At 43.5% G+C, this 5,896-nt stretch overlaps 1 long non-coding RNA gene across 1 annotated transcript; it reads right to left on the bottom strand.

Moving 5' to 3' along the window:
• Positions 1-292: 292 nt before the first annotated feature.
• LOC147755081 (uncharacterized) lies at positions 293-3,268 on the bottom strand. The gene is made up of 2 exons (XR_015330470.1): positions 1,860-3,268; positions 293-718 (listed from the first exon to the last, which is right to left on the bottom strand). It is a non-coding gene; the product is annotated as an uncharacterized LOC147755081 (long non-coding RNA).
• Between the last annotated feature and the right edge of the window lie 2,628 nt (positions 3,269-5,896).

Here is a 5,896-nt window from a genome sequence, read left to right as displayed (position 1 = left end):
TAACCGCTCATAAATCCTTTGACGTATGCCCACGTCTAAACAGCTTACGCGATATTGCCTGAGCCGTATCTAGCAAGCAATGCAGTATAGGAACTATTTAATCCAAACAGACTATGGCTTTCTAATTGTGTTCACGCGTGTGCCTATGGCCTATGGATTCTATAGAACTCGTATAATTACGTTTGATTGTAGTGTTGCGTAGTACTATTATTACGAAGGACGATTTTGAGTTTTACCGTATTGAAGATCGATGTTTATGGTTTCTTCAGCGGTAAAAGCAGTGAGCAGTGAGTAAAATTAGCGAAATCCTAAAAATATTTTATTTCACCCGTTACCCGAATTTGTAACATTCTTCTTAAGAACCCTCCTGCATCTCTATAGTAATACCTATAAGAGTAACGAATCAAACTGCCACGAAACAAACCAGCGCTCCTGCTATCCAAGCAAAAGCTCTACTCGATTTTTGCGTAGCAATATAACAATCGAATTTGCCGCATTGTAACCCCCTACACGGTAGCGGTGGATTGTTCATTTGCTCAAATCTACCCTCTACAGTTACCGTTATAGTTGAGATTTATCTACTGTATTAATAATACACATTGTTATTGCCCGAACGAAGAGACCTTAGCATGCAGTGGCATGAGCCCCGCGATCCGTAACGGCACGTACGCACCGGTCACCATCTACCGTTGTACTCGTATCTCAACAGTGTGATCACCTTCAGACATACGGAAATTCAAGCAAATGATATACACTTTATTTGTTGTATTACATTGATTTGAATTGCTTAACGTTTATGGCAACTTTTTTCGTTTAACATGTACGGAAATCTGGCAAAAAATCTGTTATAGATCGTTATTGGATGGTCGCAGCAGTTCGCTCTCAGCAAATCCTTCATGTCGTTGATTGGTTTCTGTTGATATCGTATGGGTAATGGAAGCCGTTTAAAGCGGTTCTTCTAAGTGACGCGAAATTTCATAATCAAAACTCTCCTATCTGCCGGACTGCAGTTAAAGTCCTGCCAAACGCAAATACCTACCCAAGAACTCGGCGTTACAGGCTTGTCGCGTATACAAATCGTGCTGCTGTCTATTTAAACTTTGATTATTATTTTAGTAAGCGCAGAGGCCGAAATATATAATCACAGAATGGTGCCGCCTGCTGGTGCCATAAGAACGGGACGCCTTTTACCTAAGGGCCAATGTTTTAGCTATTGCAGGAGATGAAAAGCTTATGATCGTATTGTACATACCACGCCCGTATCGTTGTGAGTCTCCCCTTCGTCATAGTAAAAAAAGGTATTTAAATTGAAAAACGTAAAACTAGATTACTGCTAGGAGGGCAAAGGTATCCGCTCATTCGTGCGAAAGGAGCCAGCTTTAGTAAACCCATCGCTGACACACTGACGCTATATTTTCTTTGTTAAAACTCGATTTGGTGGCTAGCTAGTATACGTTAGATAGTCGGTAGTTTCAAGACAGATTTCGCGACGCTGAGTGTGTCACCCTTTGCATCAGGATCACTGAAGAGACGTTTTATTACAAATTAACATAGGTGCTTCCTTAGGTACCGGTGGTTATGAGATGTTCTTGACTGGTAACTTCGCTACCACACCACTGGAGGCACAGTTGGTACGGGCAAGATTTACACGCGGATGCATACGCTATCGCTCTGCCGATTATGTTCTCCGACCTCGAGCATTGGATAAATCAATAATCATGAGCTATTATAGGTCGTGCCCCAATGGATCATGTGAACAGGTCAAAGAATTTCATCACGTTGTTGATAAAATCTGCTTGCGGTAATTCGCTAACATAAAATAAACACCCATATAGAAAATGGCTGGATTCTTGACCTACCTGTAATTGCAGAAACACTTGATTCCATCGAGTCGTTTTCGTTCTCTCGTGCCGTAGACGGCGCACGGCATCAACGGCGGTCGTACCGCGGACGGCGAAGTCAAATATTGAGCATCGTGAGGGCGAAGACGCGCGGCACTAACAAACCCTGACAATTCAACCAGCATCATCTTTGGCAGTCAACAACAATAAGGTCGTGCAAAATTTGTATCCGGACTTGCTTTTATTACAGACCCGGATCGTAGCGCCACAAGGTACTTTTCGACAATCGTCTAACATCAGGATCATTATATCGTTTGGTGCCTTCTCTAAGCCAATTATCCTCGCATGAACGTTTGACTAATACCCGAGCAGTGACCGTTGAGGGTTCTGATTGATTTTATCGCCACAACGACCACCATCACATAATAGCACTCACTCACTCACTCACTCACTCGATTTACGTATTGCTGTCGCCTCCGAAGTAACTGAGAGCACATCATCATAGAATCCTCATAATAAACGCATCGGATCTCAGAAGACCTCCGAATGTACACTATAAGTGAAATTGATTACTCTTGTCATCGCCATCAGCAGCAGCAGCAGGGCAGTGGCGGTGGCGGTGGCGGTGGCGGTGGCGGTGATAACAAAACTGCGACCATTTTGATTTGAAGTACACCCAGGGCACCATCGAGAGATGGATTTAGGAAAATTTGTTCTGGGCAATTATCCGTGATAGAATCCGGGTAAAAAAAAAAAAAAGAACAAACACAGGCTTAGCTTGATAGCATAGACAAAGTGAAAATGTATAGTTTTTAAAGCTCCCAATTAATTATAGCCTCCGACTGCAATCGAATTCCGTGTGCAAGTATGCGCGCCTCGTCAGTACTTCAGCTGCGAAGTAGAAATCTCAGTATGTGCAAGTAGCACCCAAGGGCACATACAACTGCCGATGAAGTTACCAGCAGAAAATGAGCCCACTGAATAGAAAGTAGACGATAGCAGTATACTGTGCAGAACTGGCGTCTATCACATGTAACTTTGTGTATATAGATAACATAATGCTTGAGTAATTTCTGTTGAGAGTTAATGGACAGGGTTGCCGGACAGAATTTTCGGGAGCCTATACGCATGTCTTCACCAGCAACAGCGAACATCAGACGGTGCTGTCTCTTGGAAAACAACCGCATAATAGCAACGATGGCCGGCAATGCCGTGAACCGCAAAGCATCATCACATGGGCAAATAAGTGCACGTGTGCACGCAATTATATATTTATACTGTATCAAAAAAATAAAACATAAATAAAATGACGGTGTACAGATAAAGGTAAGAGCAGCGGACGATAACAGTCGTTTGCTGTTACGCCACCAGTTATCTTCATTATTATTCACGTCTTACTCAAACAATTAAAGCAAATTTACGACGAGAGCCGGCTGCAGACGTCATCACCGCATCGACAACGATAGCAGTAGCGGCCAATATTATTAGCGGATGGAGGTTTCAGCCCACCCCCGTCATCTCGATTCGGCACGGACAAACAATCACTGGCAATTGCCTAAACAACATAGCATCGGACGTAATATAAATTATATTGTTTATATGACATATCTATTCGCCCTAAATGCATATTTGCTTATCTAGAGATAAAGATGGCTCCGATCGTTTAATGTCATTTTTCGTTACGAAAATAACGACACAGGGGGGGGGGGGGGGAAAAGGGGATCTAGGCCGACCTGCTTATGAATCACGTACTCGAACCATAACTAACTATAACCCATAAGTCAATGCGCTATAGAACGAGTTAACTATGCCTCGAGTAACGAATTCCTGAAAGCGGTAAAAGTATAGTCCTAAAAATAGGCTAAATACGCACGCGTTCAAGCTGCGGCGGTAGCGTGAGCAACGGTCCACGGATCCGCCTAGGAAAGAGTGCTCGGAGCTGTCTGTACATATCTCAATTTAACTAGCACGGTCTGTACGGAAATATAGCACGATGGCAAATCAAACGAGTGAAACGAACCCCTCCACTGGTGAGGGAACAGTAATAGAGATCTACTTTATTTACAATATTTGACGGCCCAATTGTTACAAGTGTATAGACGTTTTGCCGCCCTTAAGCACTAGACAGCACAGTATAGTTGACTTCGCCCGTATGCGACTATCCTAGATATAAACTTGTACAACCCTATTTTTTTTTTTTTTGATTGAATTGAGCTGATTTTTCATACAGCCGCACTTTTCACCTATAAATATTTACCAAGTTACACGATAGTTGTTATATCAGAACATCCTTGCAGGACGATTTGGCAAGTTGATGCTGTTAGGAGCACCCAGTGATGCGGTTCATGTATTGGCTCATATCTCGTTTATATATAAAGAAATCATGATTTCATTACTCTTTTTGATAGACAAGAATTCTTTTCAACGGATTTTATCGATGCGATAACTTTACTTACTAAGGATAAGTAAGTTCAATCACATAATTCCACTCGTATGAAATTAGAGGCCGGAGCCAATATTACAGAACGTTTTGAGCCTGCTGTTAGTGTCATGCCGAGAGTTTAATGTTCCTTAAACATGCAGGTCAATTGCGTCCAGCACACCTGAAAGTGCAGATGTCCTGGTTTTTTCCAACGAATGATTAGAGTTTCCATGATTTGCACCTCGTATCGATAGATAAAGTCCCTTTACCCAAAGAGATCTTACCATTTTCGAACGGTCGATTTGGCACCTACTAAAGTCTGATACCTGCAATATATCTCATCGATTATCCGGCAAAGATTTTTTGGATTTTTCGTTCGTTTTTTGTGCATACAACTTCGCCACCATAGCTCGAATTCAAACGGACTCAATACTAATGTATACAGCGATAGCGTTATTATAGCTGAGGGGCATGTAGACGTGCCACCTTCCTTCCATCTGGAACGTTTTTCGAAGGGCGTGCCACGCCAAACAAAACATATTCGACCCACCAGGCTCAAGCCAATAGCTACACGCGACGGCAATGTTCTCGAAGGCGTAACGAAAACTAGGGGCATAATGTATTTGTTCTAAGGAATATTAAAGCCGACGACCAGCTGTCAAGAATGATCGCTTCATACGACCGCGACAAAGGGTAGAAAATGAACTGCGGCACTCTTTGAGCCTAATAATGTACTTTCTTACCACCATTACGACTGACTACTGGCAGTTTTGCTTATGTATCATAACCTGAAGCAAAGCGTAGATGTATTTCGAAGAGCTGGGCTGCATCTATCTCGAATCCATAGAAAGCAAATTAAAAGTGCCTCGTGAAGGCAAAAAAATGTGCCGCCTGCATCACCAATTGTTGCGTCCCGCCGATGGCGGCGGCAGCAGTAGTACTTCAAGTGCCTGCTGTTTTGTTTATCTTTTAACACTAGTTATGTTATGTTTCCTTTAGCTATTACAGATACGTATGTCGTTAATAGTGTGTGATGGTTGGCCAGAGAAAAATATGCAGTTCCCTATTGACTCTCCGCTTTATGCGTCCCTATATTTTATGTCAGTAGGATTTTTCTCCCAAGTTCAACTTACTTTGTTATATACTCTGTTATTGTGGACTGTGCAGGAGACCAACGGGAAGTAAGCAGCAGCAGCGACGACAACAGCTTTGCTGAGCCACGCTCTTGTGGCACGAACTTGAACGGAGGCGGAGAGGAAAGAGGCGGATAAAGCGAGGTTGGGAAAAAGGAATAAATATGGCGACGACGACGACGACGACGACGAGAAGGGGTAGCGTTCGAGCTGTCCCATTGCGCGCTGCAACTGTGTCTATGGCGACTTGTTTATAAAAAAGCTCAGTCTGCTAAACTTGCTGGTGGCAGGCTGGCACTAGTGGCGACGACGGCTACTACGGCGGGTGATCTGTCTCCATCAGAGAAGACTGCTTGACGTGACGCGCACGAAACCCCCGTCCCCCGTCCGTCCACTCAGCATAGCTCCCTTGAGCTAATTCGCCACCGTCTGTACACGATCCACAGCAGTAATAACGACCGGCACAGTAATCAGCAATCTGCTATGGACGCAGAAGTGCT

This window comes from Varroa destructor, unplaced genomic scaffold, assembly GCF_002443255.2.
Source record: "Varroa destructor unplaced genomic scaffold, Vdes_3.0 BEIS01000006.1, whole genome shotgun sequence".
In the NCBI taxonomy this organism is placed as follows: Eukaryota; Metazoa; Arthropoda; class Arachnida; order Mesostigmata; family Varroidae; genus Varroa; species Varroa destructor.
Note: the sequence above shows the minus strand (reverse complement) of the source record. Positions and strands in the feature narration are given on the sequence as shown.